This window comes from Phacochoerus africanus, chromosome 16 (assembly GCF_016906955.1).
Source record: "Phacochoerus africanus isolate WHEZ1 chromosome 16, ROS_Pafr_v1, whole genome shotgun sequence".
NCBI lineage: Eukaryota > Metazoa > Chordata > Mammalia > Artiodactyla > Suidae > Phacochoerus > Phacochoerus africanus.
In genome coordinates, this window is record NC_062559.1 from 9,191,934 (window position 1) to 9,213,901 (window position 21,968).

Genomic DNA, 21,968 nt, shown 5'->3' on the forward strand with positions numbered 1-21,968 from the left:
TCAAGGGTGGTGGCCGATGCGTTCGTTGCCTAGGGTGTCCCAGCCCCCAGCCCTGCACCTGAAGCCCTGGTGGGTGCCCCACAGACGTTAAACGATTGAACTGAGGGCAGGGACTGCCGCTGCCACTCGGTTGCCTCTCAAGGTCTCCGTCCCCGGCTGAGCGCGGCGCTCCAATAAACCCCGGGGCCTGACGCTCGGTGGTCTCCAGCAGAGAAAGGGTTAAGCCGCCCTCTCCCCACCCCCCAAAAAGGGCGAGGGGAAGAGTCCGGCAGAAGGTCCTGTTTACGGGAGTCGCTCGAGTCCGCGCGGCCCTGGGAGAGGCGTTGCCGTGGCAACGGGCCGGGCGCCCGCCAGCTGCGGATGAGCTCACCGAGCGGCGGCGGGCGGGGGGCGACGGGGCGCGCGGCCCGGCTCAGAGCCGCCGCGCCGCGACCAGAGGAAGGGGCCGCCGGCCGAGCCCGCCCTCCACTCGCCCACAGCGGCGGCCGGCCGGCGGGCACGCGAGCCCAGGGCGCCGGGAGAGGCCCGGCCGACACGCGCGTGGGGGGCTGCGGGCCATGGCGCCCCTGGCCCCCGCCGCCCGCCGCCCCCGCCCGCCCGGGCGCCCCCGAGCTGCGCCTCGGAGCCCGCGGAGCCTCGACCCGCCAGGAGGTAGGGCCTCGCCCAGGGGACGGTGGAGGGGACGCGCGGCGGGGGGTGGGGGAGGGATGGGCGCGCCAGAGCTGGGAAGTGGCCCTTTGCAGACCGAAGACCGGGTGTCCCGTGTGCGGCCGTGGGGACCGAGGCGCTGCAGTCTGACCTGCGGGGACTTGAGCAAAGCGTTGTGCGTTCGTCCTTCCGGGAGCTCGGGAAGCCGTGGTCCCGCGCCTGGGAAAGCGGCAGAAACCGGGCAGAGCCCCCGCCCTGCGCCGTGCTGGGTCCCAGGGGCGAGAGTGTGTAAGTGTGTGTGCGTGTGTGTGCGCGCGCGCGCAAAGAATCGAGATTGAAGGCTGAGCAGCCAGACCCCCCTTCCCCCCACTGTGGTCTGAATTTGCAGTCTTGGGAAAGCAGGAAGGTAAAAATGATTGCATGGTCTTATTTCTTCCACTTAACCCTTAAGGATGGCGTTGGGAGCAGATGAAGCCCAGCTCAGGGAATAATGATAGCGGGAGGGTCACAGGGACCTGGATTCAAACCCCTGAGGAGACCCAGACCTCAGCAGAGGAATCCTGCCTCTTAGGGGATCGGGTGAGGAGGCTGGGCACTGCACTCCAGGGTCAGGGCAATGTAAGTGCCGTGACTTTGTTCTCAGCAGCTGGTGCTGGGGAAGGAGCAGGAGGGCTTCCAACTGGTGTGGAGATGGGCTTCAGGGATGCGGCTTCTCTAATGTTCCAAATGACACACACACCAGTAATTAATCCACCCCCCCATTATAATAGGCACTCTGCAGTAGTTTTGTTATTAAACTCTTACACCTGGGGTCGTTACTACAGAAAAGAACAAAATCCTTTCTGCTTGTGTCATCAAGTATCAAACACACCAAAAGAGGGGCGTAGAACAGCTTGGGGGTGGGCTGCCTAGGCTGAGCAGAATTCTATAAGAAGTCAAGGGCAAATAGTAACTGATTTTGGGAAGGGCTGTGAAATGCCTGCCAAATGGCTGGCCTCCATTTGTTTTATTCGGGAAGATTTTTCCGAACCCTGCCTGGGTCCTATATTCATTCACTTCATAGCTCTCCATGCTGGGCGTTAGGGACAGACAGGGTGACACTAAGATGTGTTCCTTCCTTCCAGGCATTCACCATCCTAGCTGGGGAGTCAAACAAAAATTAAATCTGGCTCAGCTGTGAGTACTGTGGACCAGGAAAACCCAGAGCAGGGCCACCCAGCTCAGGGGAGGCCTGCAGAATAGGTAATGAAAACACCTCTTCACCAACAAAGCAAAGCAGGGAGGGTTGTTTCAGGCTGAGGGAGCAGCATGGGCAAAGTCACCAAGAGGGAGGGTGGTGACATGATTGCAATTCCCAGAGGGAAGGACGATCTTGCTGATGCAGGAGCTGCGGGATCAGCCTGTAACTTAAAAATCGCCCTCTGCTTGTTGGGTGGAGGCTCAGAGGAGGAGGCCACCAAGGCCTTGCAGCACCCAGGCTGGAGTTAATGCAGGATGAAGTGGGATGGAAAGATCTAAGAGAGAAAAGAGTCGGGACCTGGTGACAGCCTTGCGGACACGGTCAGATAACTTCAATGAAGACTTGATTGCAGAAAAGCCCAGGAGAAAATAAAACAAAGCAAAAAGAAAGATATTTTGAATGGCCTGAACGTAGCAGATTACAACACTTGGACAGTGAATTTGGCTGTAAATTTTCTGGCAACTTAGAGACAAACAAAAACACACAGGATTGCACAGTCTTGGGTTGTGGACAAGAGAGAGCACACAAATTCATTTTCAGGATGCATTTTTTTCCTGGAATTGAACTCAACTGGGAATTTGTCATGTGAAACTTTGTGAAACGACTAAAGTGTGACATAGGAAAAAATTGTGTTATCAGTGTTAAAAGATGGGTAGATAAAATTCCACGTGACTGTCTTCCCATACCATCTTCCTCTTATGACTTGGAGATGGACTGAATTTCCTTGGGAGGGGGGTGAGTGCCAGTTCAGGCTTGTGGGCAGCATGATACAGGGCAACGAGGACCCGAGGAAACCTCTATGGAGGAGCCCGTGTTCTCTTAAGGGCAGGAGGAGGTGATACCTACAGTGATGCATGTAGAGAGCAGAGCCCCGCCACGAAGCAGGAGTGTGGTCCGTAGACAGGTGGGCTGAGACTGCTCTGGAGAAGGGGCCTGGTCGGGCCGGGTGTTGAGAAGGTTGGCATCTGGAAACCCTGACCAAAGGGAGTCAGAGAGAGTGGGAGCAGCACTTGAGGATTCTGTTCCGTTAGGCGAGTCCACTTCCCTTAAGTGGTCCAGGGCTTTCTGCCCTTGGACTGATGTTACTTCTGGCTTCTCAGAAGTTAAGCCTGCTTCTCCCGGTGGGGAAAGGGTGGGACTCAAGAAGCCAGAGATCTTCAGCCGAGGTCACGGAGGGTTGGGGAGCTTGCTTTTCGCAAAACAAGGAATGTTGCAGAAGAACAGAGAGTGAGGGCTCGGAGGTTTTCCCTTTAGTCACAAATCTCCTAACCAGGCTGTCCGGCTGGTTTCTGCAGGAGGGACGAATCTGCAGAGTCTATGTCACTGCATTCCTATGTGTCCTCCAAAGTGTAAGCCATTTCTTGCCAACTGTAGGAGTCTTTTTTGTTGTTGTTGTTGTTGCTATTTCTTGGGCCGCTCCTGCGGCATATGGAGGTTCCCAGGCTAGGGGTCGAATCGGAGCTGTAGCCACCGGCCTACGCCAGAGCCACAGCAACGCAGGATCCGAGCCGCGTCTGCAACCTACACCACAGCTCACGGCAACGCCGGATCGTTAACCCACTGAGCAAGGGCAGGGACCGAACCCGCAACCTCATGGTTCCTAGTCGGATTCGATAACCACTGCGCCATGACGGGAACTCCTGTAGGAGTCTTAATATCAAGTAGGTATGGTGTTCTACCCCCCACCACCCGCTACCACAGTTCTTAACATTTTAAATTCAAGGTACACATAGAATACACATTTAAATGCTGAAAGGTGCTTTTTTTTTTTTTTTTTTGGTCTTTTTAGGGCTGCACTCTCGGCATATGAAAGTTCCCAGGCTAGGGGTAGAATCAGAGCTGCAGGTGCCAGCCTACACCACAGCTACAGCAATGCAGAATCCGAGCCATGTCTGTTACCTATACCCCAGCTCATGGCAACACCAGATCCTTGACGCTCTGAGCAAGGCCAGGGGTCGAACCCACATCCTCATGGATACTGGTCAGGTTCAAATCCGCTGAGCTACGACGGGAGCTCTGAAAGGTACATTTTTAAAACAACTGATGCCTGGGTCCCACCGCAGATCATGAAAATAATCTCTGCGAATGGGCCCTGGGCATCAGTATTTTTAGAGGGTCCCAGGTGGTTTTAAGATATAGCCAAGTTGAGACTGGCTGCTTTCACATTCACCTAGAGGGCATATTACAGCAGGGGACAGAAATCTTGGATTATAAAAGCAAGGATCCCTTAAAATATAAATAAAATTCAAGAGTTCCTGTTATGGCTCAGTGGTAACTAACCTGATTAGGATCCATGAGGATGCAGATTCGATCCCTGGCCTCGCTCAGTGGGTTAAGGATCTGGTGTTGCTGTGAGCTGCGCTGAAGGTTGCAGACACAGCTCGGGATCTGGTGTGGCTATGGCATAGGCCAGAAGCTGCAGCTCCAATTCAGCCCCTAGCCTGGGAACATCCATATGTTATGGGTTCGGCCCTAAAAAAAGACCCCCCAAAAATTTTTTTTTAAATTTGGAAGCCTGTTACTCATGATGAAATCAACCTTCAAAATCAAGCTCCAAAGCCATCTTGAAGAGATAGCAATAAGGAAGGCTGATAACAAACATATTTATGTGAAGCTTTGTGTGTGTGTTTGTGTGAAGCTTTTTTTTTGAGCTGAAATTCTAAAAGCATAATGCCAAGCCTTCTACAGTTAGAGCTGTCTAGTCTAATCCTGTTGTATGCAGTGCTGCACCTTAGCCAACACGGAAAGCCTCAGCATCTTTCTCTTTTTTTCCCGGAGCCCACATAGGTCTAGCTTTCCTTTTTTTAAAATTATTATTATTTTTTATTTCCCCAATACATTATTTTTTTTTCTACCGTACAGCATGGTGACCCAGTGGTCTTTCTTAAATGCTAAGCCTGTGAGCTCTGGTTTTTTCTACCTTCCTCCTAATATCCGTGCGTGTGTTCTCTGACTTATGTCTTCTAGATTGGAAAGAAGCTGGGTGAGATAGTTTGCAATTTAACATGCATAAAGTCTCAGTCCAGAGGAATGAATCTCTAATGGTTGAGTTTCAGTAACTCCGACAGGATAATAGGAGAGATACTTTGAGGCTCAATGGCTTTCCCAACAACCCTCAAATATACTTTGTAGGCTGTTCCTTCTTTGGCTATGGGTGAAGTTGACTCAGCCACCTCCACTATCTCTGGCATCGAGCCCTGCTTTTTTTGCTTCCTGAGGGTCCATGGAATGTGTGACAGTTACTCCTGAGTGACACAGGCTGACCCCTGCTTGTGCCTTGTGTCATGCCCAGTCTCCTATGTGCATGGCCCCTTTCTCCACCAGAACCAGACCGTCTCCACAGGTACCCTTTGAAACCCCTGCACTGGCCACCCAACAGAGGGACTAACAGGCACATCTGCCCCTTTAATGATGGGGAGGGCAAGTCACTGCCTGGAACGCAGGGAAGGGGTTAACTCACTTCTCTGCATTCGATGTCCAAAAGGTAGGGGGAGTTCCTGTTGTGGCTCAGTGATGAGGAACCCGACTAGAATCCATGAAGATGCGTCTTCGATCCTTGGCCCCTCTCAGTGGGTTAAGGATCCTGTATTGCTGTGAGCTGTGGTGTAGGTCACAGACCGTGGCTCTTGAGTTGCTCTGGCTGTGGTATAAGCCGGCAGCTGCAGCTCCGATTTGACCCCTAGCCTGGAAACTTCCATATGCCATGGATGTGGCCCTAAAAAAAAAAAAAGCAGTATGTCTGGAAGCCAGAGTCAGGTCATCTTTTACCCTCGTGTTAAAATCACTGTCTGATTTGGGCAAAAATGCATCCCCACTCAGTTTGTGTGGAAGTTAAACCCTTCGCCAGCTGGAGCCCAGAGCTGCTTTCTCTTTGGCCTCCCTTTGACACGTTCACCCTTGGCCTGGGTTCGGCTGAAAGAGGGAGGTGCGAGGGACCCCCCTTTCTAACTGGCTGAACTACTGAAAGCCAAGTTATGTTTTTTCCCCCCCGGCCTTGGGGAAAGAAGAGGGTGAGTCAACCTCGCAGCAAGCTTAGGGAGAGGTTAGCTTCCCTCTCTACTGGGGGACCGGGAGGCTTCCTGCTTGCCTTCAGAGGGCGATCAGAGCAGGACTGAGCTGGAGCTTGGGGACGGAACAGGAAGCTGTGACCTTGACTGTGACTGTGACCGATCTTCCATGGTACCCGGGCCTTCCAAGAGCTGCGTGTCTTATCAGGAAGGCTTGTCAGACCAGTTCAAGTAGAGTAGCAAATGCATTTCCTTTTGTTGTTTTGATTTCTTAAGAAGTATACTTTAGAATTTTGGAGTTCCCCAGTGGGTCAGTCGATTAAGGACTTAGCATTGCCCCTGCTGTGGCGCCTGCTCCCAAAACCTTGATCCCCTTTATTTATTTATTTTCTTGTCTTTTTGTCTTTTCAGGACTGCACCCGCAGCACATGGAGGTTCCCAGGCTAGGGGTCCAGTCACAGCTGCAGCTGCCGGCCTACATCACAGCCACAGCCATGTGGGATCTGAGCCATGTCTGTGACCTACACCACAGCTCACGGCAATGCCGGATCCTTAACCCACTGACTGAGGCCAGGGATCAAACCCGCAACCTCATGGTTCCTAGTCGGATTGGTTAACCACTGAGCCATGATGGGAACTCCCAACCTTGATCCCCTTTAATCACAATTTCACATAATTGAGTGGGCTGAGACCTGGGATCAGTGGGCTGGGTCACACATAAGAGCCAGGCCAGGGAAATAATCCAAGGTGCCTGCCAGCTTCTCCCTTATACTTCCTCGATTTTAGAAGGGACGATGTAGTAAAGGTGGGATTTGATTTCTTTTTTTCTTTTCCTTTTTCTTTTTGGTCTTTTTGTCTTTTTAGGGCCGCACCGTGGATCCTTAACCCACTAAGGCCAGAGATCGAACCCACATCCTCGTGGATGCTAGCTGGGTTCGTTAACCGCTGGGCCACGACGGAAACTAACTATTTTCTTTCTTTCTTTTTTTTTTTTTTTCTTTTGGCAGAATTTGATTTAGCATAAAGCTCTCTGCAAATCCTCTGTGGGTAATAGATAGGGTAGCCACATACGCAAAGTGGGACCCCTGAAACGGAGAAAGGGAGCACTCAGGGTAAACTGTGACATGATAGACAGCAGCCCTCTCCTGGGACTGTCCCTGCAAACTGCCACATGGTAAAGAGTTGCACATGCCCATCCATTCTCCCTGTGGGTCCAAGTGCACTGACCCAGGGACGTGATGCTGGACCAGCCCTCTGTCCTCCAGCTCTTCTTGGCCTTCCTGGAGTAGAGGCCTGAGTCCAGGAAAGGAGGAGGGGCTTGGTGGCCAAGCTGGTGCCACATGTCAGCTTGTTTCCATTAAATGAATCAGTGGAGCTTGGTACCCATGCCCTGCACCCACCCCCACCACCTGCTCACCATGGAGAAAACAGCTACTGCCTTTGCAACTAGCAAGTAGAAACCATTAAGGCAAGACCCTCCTCTGACTTTATTTGTGCTTTTCACATCCCTGGGAAATACAGGCTGTGCCGCCCCCAGTGAGGCATCTATATGGAATCATGCAGCAAATCAGGATTAAAACTGACCTTGCATGGTTAGGAGAAAAGTTAGCTGAGGGAGCAGCCCTGGAGAGCAGAGTCCATCACCGGGTGGGCACAGTGGGACAATATGAGAGATAGGACTTGCTTCCCCTGCAGCTAGAGTGGGACAGTTTCTCAGCCACAGATGTGGTCAGGTTGGTGGCCGGGAAGACACAGAGGAGCTTCCCCAAGGAGCTTGCCGGTGCTCTGGGCTTCTGCCAGGGCAGCGTCTCCAGCTCGCTGGGGTCTGAGAGCGATTCTCCACTTGCTACTCTGAGCTGCAGTTGAGAACTGTTCTGATTTGGAATGAAGCGTGCGGTCACCCAACGGCAAGTATAACTCCCTGGTCTCCTGACATCTTTACATCTGGTCCATTTCATCGTCTGTGTTTGTGACAATCAACAAATATACACAAGCTCCCAGGACATCAAAAAAGGAGCCCTGTGCTCTATTTACCCTCCAACTGAACTGAGGCATCTAACAGGATAGAGAAACGCCAGAGAGCAGAGGCTCCTAGATCCTCCCAAAGCAATGAGACTCAGAGATTCCAGGACCGCTGCAGAGCCAGCACCAGGAGGGACTCCTCTTTCAGGCTCTCCTTTCACGTGAAGGCAGGGCAGGCAGGATCCCTGGTCTGGGACAGAGCAGAGAGAGGTTGGGAAAAGAATCAGAGGCCGTTTCTAGACACACACAGCCTGGTTGGGGCTGCCTGTTTCCTGGAGGATGAGGAGACTGCCGCTTTTCAGGATAGGGAGATAGAACACCTGGAAGAGCCCCAGGGGCAGGTCTGCAAGCCCCTCCTCACATCCCTGGGATCTGCCCTCCATCCCTAACCGACCCCAGAGACTTTATCCCAGGTGGCTCTTGATGCAGCTGCTAGCTAGTTCACTGTTCTCATTCTTCTTTTTGTGTGTGTGTTTTTACCTTTTATTTATTTATTTTTTCTGGCTACTGTACAGCATGGTGACCCAGTTACACATACTTGTATACATTCTTTTTTTCCTCACATTATCAAGCTCCATCATAAATGACTCGACATAGTTCCCCGTGCTACACAGCAGGATCTCTTTGCTCATCCACTCCAAAGGCAGTCATCTGCATCTATCAGCCCCAGGCTCCCACTCCCTCCCGCTCCTCCTTGGCAACCACAGGTCTCTTCTCCCTGTCCATGATTTTCTTTTCTGTGGAAAGGTTCATTTGTGCCGTATATTCGATTCCAGTTATAAGTGATATCATATGGTAGTTGTCTTTCTCCTTCCTTTTTTTTAAATTTTTATTTTCTAGGGCCGCACCCGCAGTATATGGAGGTTCCCAGGCTAGGGGTCGAATTAGAGCTATAGCTGCCGGCTTAACACCACAGCTCACGGCAACACTGGATCCTTAACCCATTGAGCAAGGCCAGAGATTGAACCTACAACCTCGTCATTCCTAGTCAGATTTGTTTCCACTGCTCCGTGACGGGAACTCCTATCTTTCACCTGACTGACTTCACTTAGTATGAGAGTCTCTAGTTGCTACAAATGGCATTATTTTGTTCTTTTTTATGGCGGAGTAGTATTCTGTTCTCATTATTCTTGAGTTTATTGTTGGTGGGTAAGCGACACTCCTGACCCAGGTCACGGTCAGTATAAAACTGGTGTGCTGACACATGTGTGCCACCTGTCAAAACGCCAAAATGCTTTTCTACTGGTTGATAAATAGTCGCTCCCAGTGTCCCCAAACCCTGGGACCCCTCCTAGACCAGATCCAGCCATTAAAGAGTCAACAGTAAGGCCATTATGGACGTTCCCATTGTGGCTCAGCAGTAGCAAACCCAACTAGTATACATGAGGATGTGGGTTCGATCCCTGGCCTTGATCAGTGGGTTAAGGGTCCTGCATGGCTGTGGCTGTGGCATAGGATGGCAGCTGTAGCTCCAATTCGACCCATAGCCTGGGAACCTCCATATGCCACGGGTTCATCCCTAAATAATAATAATAATAATAATAATAATCGGCATTACTATAGCTGTGGCACAGGTTGCAGCTGCAGCCTGGGTTCGATCCGTGGCTTGGGAGCTTCCACATGCTGCGGGTGTGGCCAAAAAACAAAAAAAGGAGCTGAGTCAAGAGCTGGATAACGGGGCAAAGTAAGAGCAACCCCCCCACCTCAATTTTTCACTCTCTTCTCTTGCTTCACTTTCCCCCTCAGCGAGGGTGTCCCTGCTCGCTGGTTCTTTAGCTGTGTCCTCAGTCTGTGCTTCCAGGGTTGTCCTTTTGCCATACTCTTAGATCTGAGCAGATTTGTTCCCTGCTGCGCCACAGCGGGAACTGCACTTATTTCTTAATGTTTATCACCACAGTTCAGATGTATTCCCTAAACCACTCCCCTGTTGTGACTTGTTAAACATGTTGTCAGGTCTTCCCTGGACTGATCCTGTCTTTTTGTCTTGAACAGTTGTAATCTTTTTTTTTTTTTCCTCCCTCCCTTCCTTCCTCCCTCCATCCCTTCCTTCCTTTTTTGGCTGTGGTGTGCATCAGCTTGATGTAGGATCCTGGTTCCCAGACTGAACCCTGCTCGCACTGGCAAAAGCACCAGATCCCAAGCACTGGACCACCGCTAGATCCCTGAGCCGTCGCAATCTTTTATTGCCCTTGTTTGATTCGGTTCACATCTTCCAGCCCTCGCTCTAGGACAGGGACCATTCTGTATGTTTATCTGTTTCCCAACTGCACTCCCACGGAGTCCTGTGCTCAACTCCTTGATGAATCTTATGGATTAATTCCACTTCCCGCCATGCTGGCTCAGATTAACTAATTGAAAGCATCGGGGAGAGACCATTCCCATATCTCAAAAGTTAGCTAAATAAAACTGAGCACATTCCCGGGCATTGCACAACTTCTGAGTACAAAACACTCAACACAGATAGTAAACAGACAGAAACGGGGGCCTCAGCGTCTAGGGGGCCAGAAAACAGGGTGGGAGGGGAGGGAAGCCAGGACAAGCGGCCGTGGTGATGCGGGTGGCCTCCTCCTTCCTTTCACGTCTGGCATGGGTACCACTTGGCTCTACTGCAAAAGGAAGGGGGTCCACTTCCCTTCCGATTTCACAACCGACTTATGCAGATTACGCTGTACCGACCGCAGTGATAACTCCGAGAGGTTTTACAGCTTTACCGCACTTGCCAAGAACTGAGGCTGGGAAGGCAGCCCTGCAGATGAGTTGACGAGGTGGTGGTATTATTACTGTTATTATTAAAACAAAGTCCTGTATTTTACTTGTATTATTTGGCCGAGTGGAGTTCAATTTGTAATAACAGCGGCTATGTTGAGCACATTTTTTTTGGTCTTTTTTTTGTCTTTTTAGGGCCACACCAGCAGCATATGGAAGTTTCCAGGCTAGGCGTCCAATCAGAGCTACAGCTGCCAGCCCGAGCCACAGCCCACAACCACAGCAATGCCAGATCTGAGCCACATCTGTGACCTACACCGCAGCTCATGGCAATGCTGGATCCTTAACGCACTGAGTGAGACCAGGGATCGAACCCACATCCTCATGGATACTAGTCAGATTCCTTTCCACTGAGCCACAGTGGGAACTCCCTTGAGCACACTTTCTAGGACCTGCACTGTGCTGGACGCTTGACAGGTGCAAGCTCATGTTAAGCCTTACCACTGCCTTTCAAAGTAGGTGCTACTCCTGTCACCATTTTACACAGGGGAGAACGAAGGCTTAGAAAAGTCACTTGCCCGAGGTCCCATAGCTCTCAAGTGGCAGAGCTGGAATTTGAACCTGGGTCTGTTTGCTTTTAACCCTCACGATCTGCCGTCTCTCAAGTTCTTTCCCAGAACCGGGAGCAGGGCGGGGGCAGCCCCAGCCCCCTTCTGTCTCTCTGGGCCACGGAGCTGGCCCCGGGAAAGGGGATGGGCGATGACGTCTCCCTCTAAGATTGCTGCCTTTTGTCCAAATGTGCTGGCCTGGAGCCAGGCTGGAAACTCTCTGCTCATGGAAAGAAAGAGAACAGAAGCCAGCAAAAGAGGGTGGGAAAGGGTCTGAGGGGGAGGAAGAGAAGAGGAGAGCAGGAAGACCAGAAGGAGAGGAGGTGGGGAGTGAGGAGGTCGGGGTGGCACAGCTGGCGCCAGAGAGTGCTGCTGGGAAGCAGATGAAACGCGGCCTTCAGGTGCAGCCCCTGCAAGGGGCTGCTTCTGCGGCGGCCTGTGCTTCCAAGCCAGGGCCCAGGACGGGTCCCACAGCAAGCCCTTCCCGCCCTCCTCAGCGTTACTGCTCAGTGAGGTCAGGTTAAAAGAGCATGAGGAACCCTTCTAGAGGGGAAAACTAGTCCCCTGGTGGCAGCCTGAGAACCGCTTCTGGAAGCGGAGGGCACGGCCAGGCAGTGTCGCGGCGCCAGGGTGTGCGTGGAGAGGAGAGAGGGTAGAGACAGGTGCCCAGGACTTTGAATCAAACCCAGTCAAAACAATCCCCTGAGTAGCTAGTCTGTATCTGCCCCCAAGGCACTTGAGTTGGTGACAGGCTGCCTGGACTTGAATCTGACAACCTGGATTCATTCTGCATCTGTGTGGCCTTAGGAAAAGCTCGTCTCTCCAGGCCTTGGTTTCCACATCTGTAAAGGGGAGGCAGCAGTAGGGCTGGTGTGAGGATTCAGTGGAACGATCTGTAGAATCTTGCCTAGAAGATAGCAAGTGTTCCATACATGTTAGCCATTCATTCTCTGTTGCAGTTTATTGATTGATTGATTGAATGATTGATTGTCTTTTTAGGGCTGCACCTGCGGCATATGGAAGTTCCCAGGCTAGTGGTCAAATCAGAGCTGTAGCTGCCAGCCTACACCACAGCCACAGCAATGCCAGATCCAAGCCGAGTCTGCGACCTACACCACAGCTCACGGCAATGCCAGATCCTTAACCCACTGAGTGAGGCCAGGGATGGAACCCATGTCCTCGTGGATGCTGGTCAGATTCGTTACCACTGAGCCACGACAGGAACTCCCCATCGTTTCAGTTTAATTTGAGGTGTCAAACATAAATATGTGGGGAGCTCCCCTTGTGGCAAAGTGGAAACAAGCCAACTGGTATCTGTGAGGATGTAGATGTCAGATCCGAGCCATGGCTGTGGTGTAGGCCTGAGACTACAGCTCCAATTCAGCCTCTAGCCTGGGAACCTGCATATGCCACAGGTGTGGCCCTAAAAAGACCAAAAAGAAAACATGTAACTAGTACACCCAGGTTCTCTGGGACGGTTTCTTTATAAAAATGGGAATCTGTACATTTCTGGGGGAGAGAAAGGAGTGTGGAGGAGGTGAATGAACTCCAAACATGGTGAAAGGAATCTTAGGTCCTGTCCCTGCCTCTGCCACCCCCAGACGGGTGACTGAGCCTAGGTGAGCCACAAAAACTCCTGGGCCCCAGCCTGGTCATCTCTATCCCTGACTTCCTCCCTGCTCCCTGCCTGTGTTCATATTTGGGAGCTTCTCCTTGCCAAGGGCTTTTCTAGCTTCATGGTGTATCTCGCTTTCCCTTCCTCTTTGAATCTCCACACTAGAGCAGGACCTCGAAGAAGCACTGTCATTCATAGGCTGGGTTCCCAGTGATGGACGGGGTCACGAGGGGAGAGCTGCTGAGGCCAGGAAGTAGGATGTGGAAGGCTGGGTCAGCCAGTGCAGGCGTCATTCCCAACAGGGTCCTGGGAGAAGGGGCTCAGCATTTCCTGAAGGGAAATGACTCCCATAAATAGACAGAGGGATGGGAAAAGGATTCATCCGTCCTTTCCTACTGTCAACTCAGCTCTTCTTTTGGTCCAGACAATGTAGCCTCTTGTAAATGTTTTTCTTTCACATGTGTCCCTGCCAGTGTGTGCGGGAGAAATGTGAGATCTGCTTTCTTGTGTATTGTCGATCCAAAATAAGAACTGAAAAAGGCATACATTGCTTTGTTTGTTCATATACCCACAGTAACCTCTCATTGGTCCATCCCAATGTAAGGCCGGACTTTTTTCGGTGAGGTTTTCTTGGGAAGGAAAGAAGGAAACTACACACCTTTTTTTCTTTTCTTTCTCTTTCCTTCTTTCTTTCTATCTTCCTTCCTTCCTTCCTTCTTTTTTTTTTAGGGCTGAACCCACGGCATATGGAAGTTACCAGGCTAGGGATCGAATCAGAGCTGTAGCTGCCGGCCTTCACCACAGCCACAGCAACGCTGGATTGGAGCTGCATCTGCGATCCACATCACAGCTCACGACAATGCAGAATCCTTAACCCACTCAGTGAGGCCAGGGATCAAACACACTTCCTCATGGTTGGGTTTGTTAGTCACAACTTTGAGCCACAATGGGAACTCTGGAAACTGCACACCTTGTGATACCGTATTCTATTTAACTTCATCCAAGAGTTCAACAGATCTTCCGTACTAATGCTTATGGTCCTTAGAAAGACGAGGTCTCATGGCATGGCTTTACTAAGACTTTAGATGTTCCCAACACTTCCAATGTCATGATGAGTCTCCCCAGGAAGGGAAAGGGACTTCTTGACCCTCAGTAGCGTAAAAGGAATGATCAGATCACATTCAACCTCAAAGCCCTAGTTGCGGGGACTTTGATTTCCTTCATAACTACAGTTCACTCAGCTTCAGCTACATGAATGCAGACTCATATTTAAAAGTCACATGCAGGGAGTTCCTGTTGTGACGCGGCGGAAATGAATCTGACTACTATCCCTGAGGACATGGGTTTGATCCCTGGCCTTGCTCAGTGGGTTAAGGATCCGGCGTTGCCCAGAGCTGTGGTGTAGGGTGCAGACTCGGCTCAGATCCCAAGTTGCTGTGGCTGTGGTGTAGACCGGCAGCTGTAGCCCAGATTCGACCCCTAGCCTGGGAACTTCCACATGCTATGGGTGCAGCCCTAAAAAGAAAGAACAGAAAACTCACATGCACACTAGCTTTCCATTTTTGCTCTGGGAAACCAGTTGAACATAGGTTGAACATGACACTGTGTTAGTGGGGAATCTTTTGGTTGCTTAAGCAAATAAGGGTATGAAGATATCTTCTGGAACCCGTGGGCAGGAATGCAGCCTGGCCACCAGAGTGGACTGGGCTGAGGGAGTGCGGAGCTCCGCTGGCCTCATTCTTCTACCCCTGAGCACAGCTCCCTCTGCTCCCTAGTCCACAAGGTGGAGAATGGGTGGCTGCCTCTCAGAACTGTGTTCCTGAGTTGCCGCGCACAGATGGACGCACCCCCTGGGAGCGCCATCTGACTGGTCGGACCTCAGTTAGGCCTCCTCTAGAGCCAATCAGCTGTGGCTGGGGGTGGGATCATCATCCAAACTTGGCTGCCGGCCTGTGGGGTGGTACCGCTTGCTGAGAGATGAGGCGGTTTGCAGGAAAGGAGACCATTTATGAGGTAGGCAAGCTCTGGGTAGCGCCTGTCGTGTCTCCTACCTGTTATGTTTCTTTAACTGTTTTGTGTTCATTGTCCTAATCGCAGTATTGATACAAATCCTGGTTCCTCAGATTCATTTACTGAATGTATTGCCGGAGACAGTCCTTGTGAAGGAAGTACCAGAGCTGGGGCTCCATGCACGTCGTTTACGATGCGAGGGGTACTCTTGCACAGGCTACCAGATGCTTAGTCAGTGTCTCTCTCCCTCCCTCCCTTCCTTCCTTCCTTTTTTTTTTTTTTTTTTTTTGTTTAGGGCCGCACCCGAGGCATATGGAGGTTCCCAGGCTAGGGGTCTAATCGGACCTACAGCTGCCGGCCTGCACCACAGCCACAGCAACACTGGATCCGAGCAGAGTCTGCGACCTACACCACAGCTCAGGGCAACCCCGGATCCCCAACCCACTGGACGAGGCCAGGGATGGAACCCGCAAGCTCATGGTTTCCGGTCGGATTCGTTTCCACGGCGCCTCGCGGGGAACTCCCTCCTTTCTTTTTTTGTAGCAGCTTTATTGAGGTATAATTCACATACCATAAAAATTCATCCACTTGAACTCTACAGTTTAAAGGTTTTTAGTATATTCACCGTGTGGTGCCACTCTCAGTACAGCCCATTAGAACATTTAGAACATTTTCTTTGCTCCAAAGAGGAAAGCCATACCCCTTAGCCCTCACCCCCAGTGCCCCACTCCATTCCTTCAAGGCCTGAGCAACCAGTAATCTATTTCCTGTCTCTGTAGATATCCCTGTTCCAGACATTTTATATAAATGGTTTTAGACAATATGTGGCATTTTGTGAATGGCTTCTGTTCATTTAGCATCATGTCTTTAAGGCTCAACCACCTTGTAGAATGTCAGTAGGTCCTTCCTTTGATGGCTGAACGTTCTTTCATTGTGTGGATGTGCCTCATTTTGTTTATTCATTAGTTGATGGCATTTGGGCTGTTTCCACTTTACAGCCATCATGGATGTGATGTTTTGAAGGTTAATATAGAAGAACATATGTGGGTATGATTTCATTTCTCTGGGGAGATGCATTATTTCTCAGATTATGTTAGTAAAGTGCTTAATGCAGTGCCTGAAAGATCATAGGATGAAACAGTGTTCATTGCCTTACCCTGACCTTTCCAAAGGTTATGAGTGAAAGCCATTTCCTGCTTGCTGCCCTTAGAAGAAAGGGGATCAGGCTTTCAGGTTACTGTCCTGAGGGGTCCTGGCATCATTGAGGAGGACAGCTTGCATCTGGCGTGTGAGGGGTGTCCATCAGGTGGTTCTGGTTAAAGGGACTGAGAGCAGATAACAAGGTTTGGGGGTGAAATCTAGCATTTGGAGACGAAAGATACAAATAAGATTCCCTATTCTGTTCCTTAAACCCCGTGGTCCTGGGCAGGTCTCTGAAACTTAACCTTCTCCTCTTCAAAATGAGCATATCAAGAATTACATGCGGACTGGTGTGTGGCAGGAGGGACTTATACTGCGTATGTGATGTGGGAATCAGGTGCTGTACAAAATGCACGATAAGCTCTAGGGCTGCCATGGAGGAAAAAAATCAGACTTTTGAAACTGCATTCAAATCGAAGCAGATACCCAGGGCAGTTGGAACACTTCAGGAGTTAGGGCAGGAGTTCCCTTCGTGGCTCAGCAGTTAACGAACCCAACTAGGATCCATGAGGATGCGGATTCGATCCCTAACCTCACTCAGTGGGTTAAAGATCTGGTGTTGCCATGAGCCGTGGTGTAGGTTGCAGACACGGCTCAGACCTGGCATGGCTGTGGCTGTGGCGTAGGCCAGCAGCTGTAGCTCTAACTCAACCCCTAGCCTGGGAACCTCCATATGCCACAGGAGCAGCCCTTAAAAAAAAAAAAAAAAAAAGAAGGAGTTAGGGCAGGCACTGGTCAGATCTTTCAGGGGGCTTCTTTCAACCCCTCAGGGCTATAGCCCCTTTGTGGAACTGGTTCCTTTCTGCAGCTGGTCTAGGGGCTCTGAGAAAGACCCAGGGCATCCTCAGCCCACCAGGTCTGCAGGTATGTCAGATCTTACTTGAACATCTTTGGGCTATAAAGTTATTCCAGCACCATTTATATTAAAAAGCCCATCTTTGCCCTAGTGATTTAATTTAATTAATTAATTAATTAATTTATTTATTTATTTATGTCTTTTTGTTGTTGTTGTTGCTATTTCTTGGGCCGCTCCCGTGGCACATGGCGGTTCCCAGGCTAGGGGTCTAATCGGAGCTGTAGCCACCGGCCTACGCCAGAGCCACAGCAACGCGGGGTCCGAGCCACATCTGCAACCTACACCACAGCTCACGGCAACGCCGGACCGTTAACCCACTGAGCAAGGGCAGGGACCACACCCGCAACGTTATGGTTCCTAGTCGGATTCGTTAACCACTGCGCCACGACGGGAACTCCTGCCCTAGTGATTTAAGATGCCACCTTGATCATATGTAAAGTTCTATGAGTACTTAGGTCCATTTAGACTTTCAGTCCTGTTTTATCAGCCTATTTATCTATTTGTGGCAGTACCACACTGTTTTAATTATAGGGACTTTATTTTTTTATTTTTATTTTTTTGCTTTTTAGGGCCACACCCGAAGCATATGGAGGTTCCCAGGCCAGGGGTCGAATCAGAGCTACAGCTGCTGGCCTACGCCAGATCCACAGCAGTGCCAGATCCAATCTGCATCTACGACCTACACCACAGCTCACAGCAATGCCAGATCCTTAACCCACTGAGCGAGGCCAGGGATTGAACCCGCAATCTCATGGTTCCTAGTCAGATTCATTTCCGCTGTGCCACAACGGGAACTCCTATAGTGGCTTTATAGTATGGTTTAATATCTGGTAAGGCCAGTCACCTCTGCCCCCCAGCTTTTAACATTTTTCTGTGTTTCCCTAGCTTTTCTTGCATGTCTGGTAATCTAGTTTTAAAGTGTTCAGGCCCTCCTGTGAGGTCCTGGTGGATGGTCAGGATGGGTTGGGGTTGAGTTGTCTTTTGGTCCTATGTTTGGTTACTTATTTCAGTAAACTGATTTTGTAAGATTCATGAGCACTGGAGGCTTCTGGTGGCTCGAGAGCACCCATTTTTCCCTAAAGCTCCAAAAGAACATTTTAGAAGGTCTTTAATTGAGAAAGAAAGCATGTTAAAACTTGGTGAATTTAGATAAAGACTATATGAGTTTTCCGTACTGTTCTTGCAGCTCTTCTGTAATCTTGAAATTATTTCAAAGTCAAAAACTCTAGGAGTTCCCCTTGTGGCACAGCAGAAATGAATCTGACTAGTGTCTATGAGGGTACTGGTTCGATCCCTGACCTTGATCAGTGGGTCAGGGATCCTGCATTGCCGTAAGCTGTGGTGTATAGGTCATAGATGCAGCTCAGATCCTGCCTTGTCGTGCCTGTGGCATAGACTGGCAGTTGCAGCTCTGATTCGACCCCTAGCCTGGAAACTTCTATATTTCACGGATGTGGCCCTAAAAAGCAAAAAAAAAAAAAAAAAGTTGTCTGCTTCTGGTAACATCTTTGTAAAAGCTTTCAGAAGTCTACATAAGTTGTGTTCAGATTCTGCTTTAGTTCACATGTTAACTCTTGCAATGTAATCCAGTAAACCAGTTAGGCATAATTCCTTCCAGAATCAGTGCTACTTTCATTCTGTGACTTGTGCTTCCTTAAGCATTTAGCCATTTTGAGATTATACAAACATCTATGCCTTTCACCCTTACATCTCAAAGGAAATTCAGCCCACCCTTTAAGCCCAGACCCACAAAGGAATTTGCTGTTACCTGTTTCGCTTATCGTATGGTGTTTTGTATTGGAGACATTTGTTTGCATCTTTTTTCTCCTCCACTTTATGGAGTTATAATTGGCATACACTGTGTACGTTTAAGGTGTTTAGTGTGATGCTTTGATATACATACATATTGTGAAATGATCGTCACATACAGTTAGTTAACACATATATCACCTCGCATAGTTAATTTTTTGTTTGTGTGGTGAAAACATTTAAGATCTACTCTCTTAGCAACTTTAAAGTATATAATACAGTATTGTTATGTGCATCTTATTTCCTGTGTGAGAATGAAAACTCTCAGAGGGCAATGAAATTATTCATTTTACATTTCTCCCAGCTTTACTTAGTTCCCTGTGTGAAATAGACACAATTATTAGTTGGAAGAATTTATTATGTGTCTATTTCCCTGTTAGCCATAGGTCCCCTTTAAATTTCTCTTTGGGTTTTTTTTTTGGGGGGGGGGTCATTTTGGCCATTTCTTGGGCCACTCCTGTGGCATATGGAGGTTCCCAGGCTAGGGGTCGAATCGGAGCTACAGCCGCTGGCCTCCACCACAGCCACAGCGACACGGGACACGGGATCCGAGCCGCGTCTTCGACCTACACCGCAGCTCACGGCAACACCGGATCCTTAACCCACTGAGCGAGGTCAGGGATCAAACCCACAACAACCTCATGGTTCCTAGTCAGATTCCGCGCCACAACAGGAACTCCTTAATTGCTCTTTGAACCCACTGAAACGTCTGTACTGGGAAGTAGTCGCTGGAGACCAGGATCCAAGTCTTGGTGGTCCCTGAGGGAAAGGAGCTGATGAGGATAAAGTACCACTTACCCTTCCCATCAGCAGATACGATGGCAAAGCAAGACCGAGTGATGGGCTTGGCTGAGCCCAGGGCCCTGCAGTTGTGGTTGTGGCTGCAAGGCAACCATGTGGCCTTCTGGGGGCGCCACAGGGCAGACCCAGACACACACAGACAACAGCAGGGATGACCTTTCCCCCTGTTATTTGTAATAGAATAATCATGCTTATTACAAACATTTTGAAAATCTGTTTTTTTTTGTTCTTATTGAAAATACAGATAAGTAGAACAGAAAAAAATCATTCCAAGTTTTTGTTTTTTGTTTTTTTCTTTTACGGCTGCACCGGCAGAATGTGGAGGTTCCTGGCCTATCGAATTGGGGCTACAACTGCCAGCCTACGCCAGAGCCACAGCAACACGGGATCTGAGCCGAGTCTGCGACCTATACCACAGCTTACGGCAATGCCAGATCCTTAACCCACTGAGTGAGGCCAGGGATTGAACCCACGTCCTCATGGATGCGAGTTGGCTTCATTAACCACTGAGCCACGACGGGAACTCCATTTCAAGTTTCTTAGCCAATGACAGCTATCCTTTGTGACATTTTCTTCCTGTCATTTTCTTATGTGTGTGATTTTGAATAGGAATAGATTCCTTCCCCACTTCTCCCTTTTAAAAACACGTTTCATTCATATTGGATGCAAGCTTTTGGATTGTTTTGGCTAATGTTACAACAGGAGCATTTTTTCCATTTAATAATTCTTCTTTTTTTCTGTCTTTTTAGGGCCACATCCGTGGCACATGGAGGTTCCCTGGCTAGGGGTCGAATTGGAACTGCAGCCACCGGCCTACACCACAGCAACGTGGGATCCAAGCCACGTTTGTGACCTACACCACAGCTCACAGAAATGCTGGATCCTTAACCCACTGAGCAAGGTTAGGGATCGAACCCACTTCCTCGTGGTTCCTAGTTGGGTTCGTTAACCACTGAACCATGACAAGAACTCCAAGTTGTCTTTTATTCTTTAGCTTGACTTTTTGTTTTACTTAAAAACAAAACAAAACAAAACAAAACAGCTTTATTGAGATGTAATTCACATAGAGTACAATTCACCCATTTAGAGTGTATAGTTTAATGGTTTTTAGTATATTCACAGAATTGTGCAACCATCACCACAATCAATTTTTGAACATTTTCATCACTCCAGAAAGAAACCTCATACTCATTAGCAGTCACCCACTTAATTGTAGTTGTCGTAAACATAATTTAATTCGATATATAATATTTCACTCAATGACTGTATTGTTTATATTACTGTTATATTGCTTGACATTTGAGCTACTTGTAATTTTCGGTATTATAATAATATAGCTATGAACATTTATGCTTATGTTTTTCCATATTTAGGGTTATTCCTTAGGATAGATTCCCAAAGTAGAGAAATGTATAATCACAGAAGACAAAAAGAAAGACCCACAAAAATCCCTTCACTTTTCCTCCCAGTTCACTCAGTTAGCAAGTGTTTACAAAACTGAGCCTGATGTCAAAGGAGAAAGCAATTGCCGATCCTGAAGAGCTAAACAAGACACTTAAAATAAGGAGCTAGGAGTTCCCGTCGTGGTGCAGCAGAAACGAATCTGACTAGGAACCATGAGGTTGCAGGTCCGAACCCTGGCCTCGCTCAGCAGGTTAAGGATCCAGTGTTGCCGTGAGCTGTGTTGGTCGCAGACGTGGCTCAGATCTGGTGTGGCTGTGGCTATGGCATAGGCTGGTGGTTGTAGTTCCAACTCAACCCCGCCTGGGGACCTCCAAATGCTGTGGGTGCGGCCCTGAAAAAATTAAAAAAAAAACAAAAAAACAAAAAAAACAATGAGCTAGAGTCTAGCTCTTGTCTAGATTGGATACTATAACGTGAAGCCACCGTGATATTGAATAATGAGCACCAGACTTGGGCTCAAAACATAGACTCATTCCTGGCTCTACCACTTAACAAGTTGTATGAACTTGGACAGGTGACTTAATGTCCCTCGGCTAGATTTTCTCATCAGAAAAATTGTAGGAGCATTGACATTGACCTCTGCAGAGGTTATAAGTAAGAAGTGGCTTCAGGCCTAGCCAAGAACAGAAAGGAAGAAGACAAAGTTTACTTATTTGGGAGGAAAGAGGTGAGAACCTGTCTCCCAGTTTGGGGACCTCTAATACCTAAAAGAAACAAAACTTAAGTACTTAAAACATACTTACCTGAATTCAGAGTCTTAAACCAAATTTTGGCAGTATCAGCATATTTCATCACTCTCGTAACTCCTATTTTTATGATTTATGACAATCTCATACTCACTTTTTTCCAGAGAGAGGTGACACTAGTCGTTAGCAAGCATTAACTCGGGAGTGCTGACACCGCCCAAACCTTATCACACTGTAGTTTAGTGTTCACATGCAAGACGGCCACCTAATTGTGCCTTTTCACTTTTTTTTTTCCT

At 49.1% G+C, this 21,968-nt stretch overlaps 1 protein-coding gene across 2 annotated transcripts in view; it reads left to right on the forward strand.

Annotated features, from left to right (window-relative positions):
• The first annotated feature begins 365 nt into the window (after positions 1-365).
• Positions 366-21,968, forward strand: part of DENND2A (DENN domain containing 2A) — a 124,166-nt gene continuing 102,563 nt past the window's right edge. For both annotated transcript variants that reach the window (XM_047763228.1, XM_047763230.1), the window contains exon 1: positions 366-651. The gene's annotated coding sequence lies outside the window, so the exon portion shown is untranslated. The remainder of the gene's footprint in view (positions 652-21,968) is intronic.